The sequence below is a fragment of the Heterocephalus glaber genome, unplaced genomic scaffold, assembly GCF_053883595.1.
Source record: "Heterocephalus glaber isolate CG9 unplaced genomic scaffold, H.glaber_assembly_v1.0 deba00001497, whole genome shotgun sequence".
Taxonomy (NCBI): Eukaryota; Metazoa; Chordata; class Mammalia; order Rodentia; family Bathyergidae; genus Heterocephalus; species Heterocephalus glaber.
The window spans coordinates 64959245-64973816 of record NW_028258320.1 but is presented as its reverse complement, the minus strand read 5'-3'; the positions used below and the strand labels follow the sequence as shown (position 1 = coordinate 64973816).

Genomic DNA, 14572 nt, shown 5'->3' with positions numbered 1-14572 from the left:
GCACAAGGACCCAAGTTCGATCCCCGGTACCAAAATAAATTTTTAAAAACCTTAATGCATGGAAATGGCTTTGGAGAAATGTTCTGAAGTTTCTTTGTTGCAATTTGAGGGAAAAGTGGTTTTTGGGGAGGGGAAAAAAAAAAAACAATGTTTTTTTGTGTTTTTTTTTTAAAAAAGTGTTTTCAGGCACAAAAACAAGATCGCGCTCAGAACAGCCAAAAAGAGGTGGCACAGAAGCACCAGAGCTCATAAAAGCTTTGATTTGAGAAAACTCATTGGTGCAACAGTTCCAGAAGGCTGGGATGCCCTGTGCCTGTCTTCTTGCCCTTTGTGTTTCAGGTCATATACACTAACACATAGTAGGTGCTCAATAAATATGAGGATCTTGGTTGAAGAACAAGGAAAGATCCAGTAACAGAGCGATAATAATGTGTCACCTTTTACAGCCAATGGTGATTTAATGTTATTTTTGTTCACATCTCATTTCTGGGCAGTGGAACTACAGATGTTCTATTTTATAGTTTTGTGCACTGTCTGAATTGTTTACAAGTATGTATTTTGGAACAGAAAGTAATAAAATTGTCTTTCCTTTAGGAAGAAGCAGTTCTCATAATCATCACTGCCAAGTTCTTGACACTCTTTGGAACAACATGGTGAGCTAATTTTGTTACAGATCAGAATTTGCTAGGAGAGCAAAGTGAATTAATTCCACAGTATTTATTCAACATAAGCTTATGCTAAGAATGGAACTAAGTAGGCACAGGGAATGCATATGTAACGGACACACACTTATGTACTAAGGAGGGAGGTGGGCATTAAACACATACTTCCATTAACAAGAGTCCACTTGCAGCTGTGACAGTGGCCACAAGGGAGGCGCTAGTGCTTGGAGCAACTGTGACCCCTAAATTGCTTTCCTACTGGGTCCTGGCTTTGCACATTTGGTCTTGTGAAATGTTCCCCTACCCAGAAGACCCTTCCTCCCTTTTCTACCTATTTAAGTTGACTTTGATTCAGAAGCCTACTCGTGTCCACTTCCTGTTGAGTCTCCCTGATTGCAAGCACCCTCCCCTACTATTATCTCTGTCATCCTGATCTCACCTTAAAGATCAAGCACCTCGGGGCCGGGGATTTAGCTCAGTGGTTTCGCCACCTGCTGCGCAAGTCCAATGACCTGAGTTCGATCCCCGGTACCAAAAAAAAAAAAAAAAAAAAAAGATCAAGCAACTCATTGGTCACTGTGAACCCTGCTTCTTCAGAGAAGCAGAACCAATTATATATATAGTTGAGAGAGAGAGATTTTGAGGAATTGACTTAGGAAAGTGTAGACGTGCAAGTGCAAAATCTTCAGGATGGGGCTGGAGGTCCAAGGAAGAGCCCAAAGGCAGTCTTCTGGCAGATTCCTTCTTGCACAGAGGTCATTCTGTGCTGTTAAAGCCCTTCAACTGATTGTACGAGGCCTATCCCTATTATGGAAAGCATTCTGCTTTACTCAACATCCACAAATTTAAATGTTAATCTCACCCCCCCCAATAACCTTAAAAGAAATATCCAAAATAATATTTGAATATTTGGCACAGCCAAATTGACACATAACATTAATCATCACTTCAGTTTTACCTCACTAGCTAGAGTCTACCATCTTGGAATGTGTGGATCAGCTCTTATATGTCCTGAAACCTTCCATTGGGTCTAACTCAGGGATTATTGGCAAGGGGATGTTCAATAAAGCCCTGGAGAGTAGAAGAACAGAACAATGAGGTTTGAAAGACCCTCTGAAAACAACTTTGTGTACTTTCTGGAAACTATAGAGGATGCAACGCCAATACCTACTTAAATCCCGTCATAAAAACCACCTGACAACAGTGATCCCCCCAAAACATAACCCTGATTCTGTCTCCATCCTGAAAACAATTCTTTGGCCATATTTGGTCTTACCTTCTAGGATAATAACAGATTCAGACTTAAATGCCTGTCCATTTGAGTTTGAACTTAACCCTAGCCAGAGAAGAAAAGACAAAAGAACACCACAAAAGAATGTCATGTCCTAGAGAGAAATCCCTAACTCATGTTGCTGACCATCATTCTGACAACTTTCTCCCAAGCCTATTTCTAATGCATTCAACAAACTCCTACTCTCATTTCCCTCTATCTGTAACCACGTTTAAAACAAACCCCTAGAGATAAACCAGGCTCAGAAGAGGGGCCTAGTGGTTTCTCAGATATTTCACATTCCAAACTCAAATTTGCAATTCTAAACCTAGAATTTAATCTCCAGGCTTTTCTCTTGGTTTCAGAGCTGGCTGTTGTTTAGACAGGAGGAGGAGGAGAGACTTGGATGAGAAATCCCCGAAATTGGAACACAGGCAGAACACTTCAGGCTATTTTTTAGTGCCCCTGTCCCTGTCTTTGTGTACCCCACAATTACCTGGTGGCTTTGTTTTATTCTCTCTTCTCCATTTATAAAAATCCTTTTCATTCCTCCTCAGTCTCAACAGAAAAAATGGGCAAAGGATAAGTACAGACTGTTCACAGAAAAGAAATTCCAAATCTCTTTAAGCACATGAAAAGATGTCCAATTATACTCATAAAAATGGAAATGCAAATTAAAAGCACAAAAGGAAGATATCAGATTGGCAAAGATCAGACTGTCAGCTAGCACAGTCTAGTAAAATCCTGGGGCACATGCACTCTGAACACTATTGGTGATGGGCTGACCTTCCCTAACCAACTTGGAGAGGAATTTAGCAAAATTTTATTTTATTTTATTTTATTTTATTTTATTTTATTTTATTTTATTTTTTTGCTATAAAGTAGGTTTATTGGTAATAACTTTATAAAATTTATTCCCAATATTTGAGGTTACAAACTTTAGGGTCTTTGAGATATGCAGGATACTTGTACATAACTGGCTTTAACCCCATTATTTGAGCTCTTTCTCTTTTTTTTAGTTTGGTAGACATTTATTCCTTTAAACAACCTTTACACACAAAATGTATGGCCCCTTCATTTTATTGAAAGCTCAGGTCTCAAGGTTTTGTCTGTTAACATGTATTTTCTGGAAATCGACTGAACTTTCTGAAGTCCCTATAGAAAGAAAAATCGGTACATGGAAAGCATCAATTATACTTTGAAGCTAGGACCCCCCCACACACATTCTTAAGTCAGCAAACCCAGAATTTGAAAAAGTTAAAGGGCAATTTCTTCCACACTCAAATTTCACCTGGGAAATAGTACCTGTCTACTAGAATATACAACTGAATTGAATTGTGGTCTTTGTAGAATAGCAAATTTTTTGAAAGTACAGTAGTCTGACCAGGGATGAGAAAACAGACAAGATTAAAAAGCCATCAACTTGCAGTGACACCAACAGACTTAATTTTCTTCTGGAAGTGGATAAATCGAGTTGACCCAAGACAGTTTACTGGCTACATAAAACATACCTTTAAATGGCCAATACTCTTCCCCCATGTAGCTACAGGGTTCAAAGTATTCTAAGGTAGTTACTGAATGGCCTCTTGGATTATCAGCTTTCCACCCTTACATTCATCACTAGTTCACAAACCTAAAGGTAAATGTATTAACCTAATATTCATTCAATACTCATCAGCTTCAAAACATACGAGTGCAAACATTATTGCTGACTATTGTGCATCAAATTCAGAATCCCATGGAGCCAAATAACTGAACCAGGAATTTGGACACTTTTTATGTGAACTTACTCGGTACTGTGGAGACAGGCAATTTTGTTTAGGCTTAGCTAAATTCATTTCATTTCCAAGAGAAACCTCTTGCAACAGGTTTATTCTTTTGAGCTCCCATCTTTTCTACATATGACCATGATACAGGGTTATCTGATTTTAAACTTGTATTTGCCAAACTCCAAAAAACCAGCCACTTCAAACCAGCAGAGCATTGCATTACTCCAATAAAGCTGTAGGTTTCATTGCATTCACCAAACAGATCTACAGGGCTAGTTTTAGCATTTCTCTTTTAAATAATTTTACATCTATCACATATACCACACAGCATATTTTAAACACTGACATATAACTCCCCAATAAGATAAAGCAAAGATGGTGATTGCCTGCGTTTTGACCCAAAGGCTGCATTGTATTGTGAACACCTGCACCTGAGTGTGCTGTGATGTGGCCATGTTAGTCTACAGAGTCTCTGGTATCGTCAGAACTTCCTGGCCAGAGACAGAGCCAGAACTCAGGCACATTTGCTGAGAGCATGGGCACAGACAGCAACCCAGGCAGGATGGAGGCTATCATCTGCGTGATGGTAAAAAACAAGGACCATGCTTGGGACAGAGTGCCCTGGCAGCTGAGGGGGCATGTTGCATACCAGCACTTTGGGCACTTTTGCCTCTGGGAACCCAGGGCCTACTAAGGCCCTGAGCTGTCTTCACAAGCTCTGCCATCAGCTGCTGTCATTCTGGACCCGCAGCAAGGAGCAGTTTCTGGCCATCTCCCAAAGGAGCCCAGGCCTGGGTGGGCAGACTGACCAGAGAGTGGGGCTGAGGTGGTGGCTGTGGTGGAGGACTTGGAGCTGGATGCACCTGGGCAGCAGATCCCATAGGGCACTTAGGTGCAGGAAATTCCTGTGGAAAAAATAACCCCTTGAGATTCTGCAAAGGAGCACATGGGTGTGCAACTCCAGCCTGCATAAGATGGAATGGACCATGACTCTCCAGAACCACAATGCTTCAAGATAGTGGGTCATTTTTGTGGCTTTCTCTGATGTCTCAAAGCATGGATTATGATAATCTCAGTTCACATATTAATGAAGCAGAAATTGAATGAGAAAATATGAGAGAAAAGTTTTTCAGAAGCTTAGTGAGGCTAATGGAAAACAAAAATGGAGAAACAGACTTCACTGGACTTTCTTGTGAAGAAAAGATACACCTTTTCTGAATATAGCAGTAGTAAGAAAAGAAATGGTAACAGTGAAAGTCATCCTAGAGAAGTAAAAGCTAAGAGTTCATAAGAGTTTTACTCAGAAATAACATCATTCATATATTGAGTTGGGTTTTGTAGCTGTAGTTCATGGGTGAAGTGCTAGAGCCACAGTAAATTATTTGTGTAGATGTACTGGCTAATGAAGCATTGAAACCATCAAAACGTAAGTGACATTTATATTGAAAACATAAAGAAGTAAGTTCAAAACCAAAAGAATTCTTTGAGACAAAGTTGTGAATGAAAAAATCAACCAAGGCAGGTGTTCAATGTTTCTCATATAAACAGTGCTTCTCAGGCTTCCTATAAAAGTAACACTTCCAGTTGCCAAGTCCAAAACACCATACCCAATTGCCGAGATAGTCGTGAATGACTGCATCAAAGAAGGTTGCACAAGTACCACTTTCCAGTGACTCCATAATTCGCCACATTCAAGGGCTGGCTAATGACATGGAAGACCAACTCTCAGAACAAATAACACTCTCGAAGTGCTTTTTTATTGCAACTTGATGAGTACAGAGATACTGCTAATATGACAATTCTTTTAGTTTATGTGAGGTTTGAACATGATGATATGACAAAGGAAGAATTTTCTTCCATCCCCTTTGCCTACAAACAACTAGCTCAGGACTGTATGGAGCTTACATTGCTAATAGCTGTGGCTTGGCATTTAAATTTTGTGTTGGGAGTGTTCTGGTGGTACAGCTTCAATGACAGGGAAACATTCTAAAAATGATCACCCAGATTAAGGAACTTGCTCTGCAATATAAACTAACACATTACTTCATCCCTTACAACAGTCTTGGTATGAAAGAAAAATCAGCTGAAGTGTATGGTGTGCTAACTGACAGTGAAAATTATGAGTTATGTAAAATCTAATGTATTAAGTTCAAGATTATTTCTTTTATATGATAATATGGAAGTTGATCTTAGAAACTGTTACTGCATGCTGAAATATGGAAGTTGTCTTCAGGAAAAATTTTGTCAAGAGTGTTTGAAATACAAAACAAGATCTTAGAGGTTTTGTAAGACAAGAAACCTGTTTGGCCTCAACTTTTTAAAAATATGAATTGGATAACCATACTTGCTTGTCTGATATCTTTAGTATTTTTGATGATCCTGATGCTTTTATGAAAAGAAACAATGCAATATGTTTTTCAATGGCAGATAAAATTGAAGGAAAAATAAAACAAAAGTTAGACCGGGCATAGTGGCACATGCCTGTAATCCCAGGGCTTGGGAGGCTGAGTCAGGAGGATCTCTGTGAGTTTGAGGCCATCCTGGGCTACATAATGAGTTTAAGTCCAGCCCAAACTAAATCACAAGATCTTGTCTCAACAATGAAAACTAAAAACCTAAAAAGAAACAAAACAAGTTAAAAGGTTGGAAAAACAGAGTTTCTGTAGATTCTTATGACATGTTCCACAGTTTAACAATTGTCAGTGAAGTAGATAATCTTGATACTGCACATCCGTGAAAAGTTATGAATGAACATCTTACAAATTTGTTAAGAGTGTTTTGAATTTTAGTTTCCATCAAGAGAAGTTCCATGTATATTCATGGAACCTATGGACCCATTTGTTGCATCCATTTTTGTATTCATGAACCCATTTGTTTTTCATCAAAAGATCACCTGAATTTAACTGTAGCACTACAGGATAAATTGGATCTAGCTACTGATGAAGGGTTAAAAAAGAAAGTTTGAAAATCAAGCATCCCTTTCTTTATTTTGGATAAGTTAAAAATGAGTATCCTAAACTCCCTCATGTTGCTTTATAATCTCTTCTCTTTTTTTCCCCCTTCAGCTGGCCTGTGAGTGACGAGGTTCACTAAATGTTATTAAAACAAGACATAGAAATCGTTTAAATATACATTATTCCCCCAAGAGTAGCTTTGTCATCAGTCCAACCAAAATTAGACAAATCAACAAGAAAGAAGCAAGTTTATCACATTAAAGACTTTAAATATTGACACATATGGTGGTAATGCAAAGTAGCATTTAAGCATTTGGTGTGAGGAATTTACTATCGCTTTAGACTTTGTTTAATTACAGTTGTGGAATTATGAAAAGTTGTGAGTAAAATAGCAATTTTCTACATAGGCTGCCTGTTTGTAAACATTCAGTGAGGAATTTATACAATTTCTGTAATTTTATTTTCTTGTTATATTTATTGAAATATGCTTTTTAGTTTGTTGACTCATTAAAAACTGAATCTTGTAAAAGAAAACTACAAAAATCAACAGTGGCAAATACAAAAGAAAAAGGATTGAATTTTATTGTTATGAAAAACCATCAAACCACAAAGATGAACAAAAGAAGAAAGGAATACATACACAAAACAGGGAGAAGAAGAAAAAAGACAATGACAGGTGTGTTGCATTTACTTATCAGTAATAACCTTCAATATAATGGATTAAATTTCTCAAAACATACAGACTGGCTGTGTGGATGAAGGAACTAGACTCAATGATATTCTGTCCACAAGAAAGTCACTTCACCAATAAAGATACACTTACTGAAAAAAAAAGATAAAGCAAAGACAAAAAAGCTTATTAAAACAAAGATACACCATCACTTACAGTCTTCAAACATTATTGCATCTTAACTTTCATTTGACAAAGCATTCATGAAATAATCAGCACACTGCTTAACAAATAACACCTTTAAGCAGACGGGACTGTCCTAAATTGTTTATTAGGTTATGAACTTACAAACATTACTTATATTAGCAGTAACGGTGGAGCTGGAGAATATTGCGCCTTCTCCAAGCTGCACGGCGAGAACCATCAATAGTGTGGTGGAACTTGTGGCCCTTTCCAAGCCCACGACTCTTGCGGCCTGCAGATGTCAGCCCACGCATCTCCTTGTGCTTATGGACTGGTTTGGTGATCCATTGGGTGTCAGGATTTCTTCTAATGGCTTTGTGGAATGGATCAATGCGGGTAACCTCAAAGAATTTGTGTGTGGAATCTTCACCAACCCAGTAAGAATTCAGAACTCTCAGACCCCCACTGTGGCGTCCAGTTCGCTCCTCAGTAACAGACTGAAGGCTTCAGGCAAACTTTAATAAGTTTGGGCTGTTTAATACCATGGTGGACAGGCTTGCCATAAGTCGAACCTTTAGGAACTGGGGGTTTTCGGCCACCATGGCGCACTGGAATCCTGTATATGACATAACCTTGTTTGGCCTTGTATCCCAGTCTCAGCACTTTATCTGGCTGGGTAGGGCGGGGAGCCCTGTGCAGCGCAGAGAGCTGGCGGTATTGCCAGCAACGGACCCTTAGAAGAAAGCGCATCACATCCGACTGCTTCTTCCTCCATAGCTCCTGGATGTACTTGTATGCACCCATCTTGGCTTACCTGATGGCTGCCGCCAGATGGAAAGGAAGAAGCCTTCCTCCCACAACCCCTTTTTCTATTTGAGCTCTCTTAATTGCTTTTGAAATTTCTTTCTATTTCTTTCTACAAAGACCTGTTATATGTTTCTCATGAATGCATCCAGTATATAGAGAAATAAACTGAGACAAAAGTTGCACATTCTTTTTTTTGTGTGTGTGGTACTGGGTATTGAACTCAGGACCTTGGACTTATAAGGCAGATGTGGTGCCACTGAGCTAAGTCCCCGGCCCAAAGCTGCACGTTCTTATAATCCACACGTTTCCCACACAAGACATACTTCTTAAAGGAGTCTTTATAAGGATTTTCCACTGTAGCAGGCAGGTTCTCATTGCTATTTACCTGTTTATATTACGAACAACCTCTTCTCCATAGCACTGTGTGAGTTCTGGGGTCTGCGAGGCAGACAGCAACCTCTACCCAGTGTGTCAACTTCTTCCTCCCTAGGCCACTTAAACAGCAACCAGAGCATCTTCTTGTCCTTCTCAGATTTTAAAATGCACTGGTTGGATGTGAAGCTTTCCCAGATTCACCGGGCCGTTCTGTTCTTTGGGCTCCCAGAGCACTTTAGTTGTCCCTGTAACATGATGGACCCAGTTGTGATGCTTAACTGCTCACAGGGTTCTCCCCTCCGGAAAATCCTTAGCTCCTACAAGGTAGTGGCTGAGCTCACATTTCATTATCATTGTAGTCCCAGAGCCAGGTGTCTAATGTTTGCTGGAGTGAAAAAATAAATAAGTAACTAGAAGACCCCTGCAGTTAGGTTGCGGTCTCCTGCCCAGTGTACAATGCAGGCCTAAGGAAAAAAAAAATACACTAAAAGGGCAGAACTAAGAGAGACAGCAGGATCCCAGGATGACCAATGCTGGTACAACTGACAAAGGTGCTGGCCAGTCCAAGCCACTGATTTTTATTGGTAATCAATTAGGGTAAAGGCGAGCTACCTGCAAGGGCAGAACTCCATGCAAGGAGGTGCAGTTGTGCTGTTTCTATGGAAATTAATATGAGCAAGCTTTGTAAAGGACAAGACAAAGCATGCTTGAATTAGGAACAGAATAGACAAAATATGTGGTTGTAATTAGAACATTGTCCTTCTAGTAAGAAGGTTTTAATTGTGAGAATGGAATTTGGGTGCGAGTTACTCTGACCTCAGCACACAGGCTTCCACCAGACTCACTTTTATAAACAAGCCAGTTGTGGGGTTAACTCTTCACAGCCCGCTTTGGGCATAATCAATATTACAGTCTGCATGACAGTTTCCACTTCCTCTCTACATTTCTGCCACTATTTATTGGTCTGGGCTTCATAAGCTGTTAATTAATTTATATTTAGTTGGAGTTACAACTGAAACCTGATCCTAACATGTGGAGGGTCCTGATAGGTAGAAGGGAAGAAATTACTTACAAACATATTTAAGAATAGCACCTTAAATGAGCCAAGAGTTTAGCACAATTCAGGGAGATATTCCTTAAACAGGAAGACAGTTAATTTTTGCCTAGAAGAGAGATGAAGAATCAAGAAAATCTTTCTTGCTGGATTGCCATGCCAGATGAGGGACAAATGAGACAATGTGTGGGTGATTCTTTAAAGATATATCCTTGATGTTCCTTGGCTTTTAGATGCATCATGTCCTTCTCCCTGTGTCATCATATCCATGCATCTGCATTTCCCTCATCTCATAAGAACATCAGTCATTGGACTAAGACCTACCCTAATTTAGCATGACCTCTTTTTTTTTTTTTTTTGAGACAAGGTCTTGCTAAGTTGCTCAGGCTGGACTTGAACTTGCTATCCTCCTGCCTCAGGCTCCCAGAGTGCTGGGATTATAGTCATGTGCTGGTACACCAGCTAAGTATGACATCATCTTGATTTGGTTACAGCTAGGGTGATATTCTGAGATTCCATGTGGCCTAAATTTGGGAGTATACTATTTAACCCAGGGCAGCTGTTCAGCTAGGACTCACACAGGAAAGAGAAGCAGTAAAAGTCAGAGGCCTGTTTAGTTTTAAATACAGGCCTTGGAGTCAGATGGATTTGCTTTCAAATCCTGGCTCTACCTGCAGGTCAGCTAGGTGAAGCTGGTCAAGTTACTCGGGATCTCTAAGCCTGATTCTCATCTGTACAGTGAGCTTACTAATGGCCATGTCTCCTAGGGCTTTCAGGCAGATAAATGAGATGGGTCCTGACAATCAGCATGGTGCCTGATTTTTCTTTTCTTCTTTTTTAGGTTGGACGATGGAAGTGAGAGGAACAGATTGATATGCATTGGGTCTGGAGCCTGGGAGTTGGGGACATAGTTATGTCAGCTATGACACGTCTCTGAAATCCGAGCTGGCTTGTCCTCCTCATGCCCTTATGCTCCTGTCTAAAGATCCTGAGAGTGTCTGGATGGGCGTAGGGGAACAGCCCTTCCATGTCCAAGGACTGTGGACCACACCCAGGCAGGCCTGCACCCCAACCCAACAGCAGAGTCATGCCCCGTGTGCTCACCCTATCATGCCCTGAAGATCAGCCCTACACCAGATGTGACATCCACCCAATCCAGCCCCCTGGCCCTGCTTCCGCTTGCTCAGCCCTGTCCCATCTGGCACCTCAAGGCCTCCATAACTCCTCACTCCTACCCCTTCTCCTTTCCCGTCTCAACAACAACAAAAGAAATTTTTAACATTAAAGCGTCCAGCTCCATGGCTCCCACCTTCCTTTTGGGAAAGAACACAGGCTGTTAAAGAGAAAAACAGCATAGTGTATGATTAAAGGTCCAGGTGCTTGTTACAGGATGTACCTGCCACATGGGGTCAGAGAGCACAGGCCAGCTGGGCTCAAGCACACACAGACTTTAACTTTTAATGACGAACAGATGCGGTTATTGCTGCAATCTGAAACACTACAGCTAAGCCATATTGATTTGCCTCCTCCACCTCCACCAGGGTGTATTTATAGAACTTATTATTGTAGTCTCCATAGCATAGCCAGTGCAGACATCTCCTCTTCCCCTCAGTGCTAACACCTACTGCCTGTGGCCTCTCTGCCTGGCCATCCAGACATTCCCTGCTGGCTCCCTGGCCTCCCCTCATCAGGGCTGTCCCTTCTGGAAGTCCCCATGGGAGAGGATGGCTGGGAAGGTGTACATAGCTGCATGAGCTAATCTCTGATAATGTCCCAAATACAAACAAAACCGACTTGGATTTTGCATACATCAGTGTTTTGCATAGATCAGGGAGAACTGGCTGTTCTCCTATGCCAGTTCATGTTCCACTAGAAATTGATTAAATCATCCAGACACCAAAATCTTTTATGTGACATTTTCATTTAAAACTCACCATCATAGCTCAGCTTGAGTTTCCTATCTGTGACCTATGTTATGAGTCAGTCTCTCTCAGATCCACCATTGATAGGTGTAGCAGCTAGAAGATTCCATAGCTGCTCATTTCCTCAGCGTTGAGAAAAATCATGTGCTCAAAGTTCTGTTTCTCAATTGTAGCTTTTTACATTTTTCCTGAGCAACTAGCGGGACTAAACCATTGATTCACTTATTATATGTATTGAGTGTGCAGTTAATAGTGTGAAGGCTAGAGTTATTGCTCAAATTCAAGTCTTAACTCCCCCAGTTAAAGACTTAAGTCATCAGCATCTCTAAACCTCAGTTGCTTCAACTGTAGTTGTGCTTTGATGCACGCAAACAAAATAGAAGCCACCCCCAGAGGGCGCTCTGGAGCTGGTATGGCCCATTGGTCTTATCCAAGTTGCACCAAAAGGTTTGACCTCGCGTGCCCCTCAGTGGTTCGGTCCACTGAGAGCAGGGAACTCCTGGAAGGAACAAGGCAATTTTCCTCAGCCAAGCCAGTCCACAAAGGACAACTGAGATTGGTCTGTGTGAACTCTGACAAATCACTAAACATCTTCAAACCTTCCTCGTACACACAATGGATTTAATAAAAGCCCATGAAGGGCCGGGGATTTAGCTCAGTGGTTTCGCCACCTGCTGCGCAAGCGTAAGGACCTGAGTTCCATACCCGGTACCAAAAAAAAAAAAAAGCCCATGACTCCTAGGGTTGCTGGGCAGATAAATGAGATGGGGTCTTGATCTCTTCCTGCAGCATTCCCAACCAAGGATAGAATAAGACCCTCACTCTTGAAAGGAGACTGGGACAGCTTCCACCAGAGTAAATGTGACAATCTACATAAGCCCCTCAACACAGTACCTGGCACATAGCAATTGTTCAATAAATGGAAGTCATTACACTTGTTGCTGCTGCTTTAAGAACTATTATTTATCGGACATGGTGCTGGAGACTGGAGACACACGAAAGATCAAGATTCTGCCCCTGCCCCCAAGAAACCGAATCCATGAGCAAATCACACAATCAAACAAGCAATTACAATGCAGTGCAGTGGACAGACAGGGTGTACCTACGTGGTGTACAGGGTGTACTTAAAGGAACACCAGACTGGGATGAAGGACAGTGATGGCAGAGATAATGCCTGACAAGGAAGAGGAGACACAGGCACAGGGGTGGAAGTGGTTCGGATGGGAAGGAAGGGCTATCTGGGCAAGGAAGCAGTGTGTGACACTGTACGTGTGACATAGTTCACAGGGCCAGCTGGAGCATGCACCAAGACGAGGGAGGAAGGGTCTGTGTGCACCAGGCTGACAAGTGTGGACCTGATATAGAGAGGACAACGGGAGACATTAAGGGATTCTAACCAGAGAAAGGGAAAGGTTCATTTTGTGCTTGAAAAGGGACACTTTGGCTGCCATGTGGGCAAGGGATTAGAGACAGACAAGACTAGAGATCCATCAGGAGACTGTGGCAAGGTCCAGATAAGAGCTGAGAGTGGCTTGAACAGACAGACAGGAATGCACAGAGCCAAGGAGTACTTAGGAGGTGGTGATAATTGGATGGTGAGAGAAGAGGAATCCAAGATCGTGCTTGAGCTTTTGACCTGGGCCAGTGAACCCCAGGCCTATGGAACAAGTAGCCTAAGACGAACAGAAAAGTAAGTCATCAAGCTCAGACATGCTACTCACTATTCAGCACAGCGTCTTCCAGCTAGCTCCCCAAGGCTTATGGTTCTGTTTCAGAGAAGCCCATTTGAAGTCCCAGTGGAGTACAATGCAACTAACAGAAGCAGCTATGTGGATCCCAGAAGAAACCGCTTCCTTGCTTCTGTCTAGAAGGTGCTCCGTGAGGTGGGGGAAGGGCAGCAAAAAATGCTCTGTGTTTAGACTGTAGTTGGATTGGAAAGCAAATAGGGCAAAGGCAGAAGATAGAAAAATTTACTTTTGGATTCAATCCTTAATAAATCGAACTTTATTGAATATGGACAGTGCTTAGGGCTTTGGTTATAAGGAAGCACAGGCAGACACTGACCAGCAAACTCTAAGATTTACAGTAATACTTATGATAAATTAATGTGGTGGCATTTAGGCTTATATATCAGTCCCTCATGTGTCTGGTGACCTTAGTTGGTTGCTGGGGCTTAATTATCTCTGTATTTTTACAGTACTGAGTTTTTGAACCTCAAGGCCAGTAAGACCTTTATAAGTGGGAATCATCCCATTGAAATGATTGGTAGACCTCTCTAGCATCTGCTTCAGAAGAAATAATTTGAGAGCAGGAAGAGATAGAGGTGTCTGAAGGCTCCAAAATAATCTGGTTTGTTTTGTGTTTTGTTTCTGCTTTTGAGACAGGGCCTCAGCATGTTGCCCAGTCTGGTCTGGATCTTGAGATTCTCCTGCTTCAGCTTCCCTAACAGGTGGGGATAACAGGTGTGTGCCAGAGTCCCTTACCCCAGAATATCCTCTGAATCTGAGTTGGGAAACAGGCCCAATACTAGTGCAAGGTGTTTCCGAGGGAGAGGAATGAGTTGGCATGCCTAAGGACCTAAACTGGAGGCCAGGGATTTAGCTCAGTGGTGCCACCGCCTGCTTCACAAGCGCAAGGTCTCGAGAGTTTGATCCCCGGTACCAGAAAGAAAGAACGGATCTAGAGCTGAGGATTTAGCTCAGTGATGCTGCCACCTGCCTCGCAAGCACAAGGTCCCGAGTTCGATTCCTGGTACCAAAAAAAAGAAAAAAAAGGATCTAAATTGGAGCCTCCCAGGCATTCTTTCTGAAGCGCATTAGGTAAACGTGGTGTTCACTGGAGTTGGAGTTGGTTACAAGAGCAATCACCATTAAATCAGCCAAGCAAAACTATTTCATAGTTTGGTT

General features: G+C 41.7%; 1 long non-coding RNA gene and 2 pseudogenes across 1 annotated transcript; 1 reads left to right on the top strand and 2 right to left on the bottom strand.

Moving 5' to 3' along the window:
• The first annotated feature begins 592 nt into the window (after positions 1-592).
• Positions 593-10884, top strand: LOC147825727 (uncharacterized). Its single transcript, XR_015440454.1, has 2 exons — positions 593-653; positions 10586-10884. It is a non-coding gene; the product is annotated as an uncharacterized LOC147825727 (long non-coding RNA).
• LOC110347818 (small ribosomal subunit protein bS18m-like) lies at positions 2844-13181 on the bottom strand (annotated as a pseudogene).
• On the bottom strand, positions 7673-8365 carry LOC101717134 (large ribosomal subunit protein eL15 pseudogene; annotated as a pseudogene).
• Positions 13182-14572: the final 1391 nt, after the last annotated feature.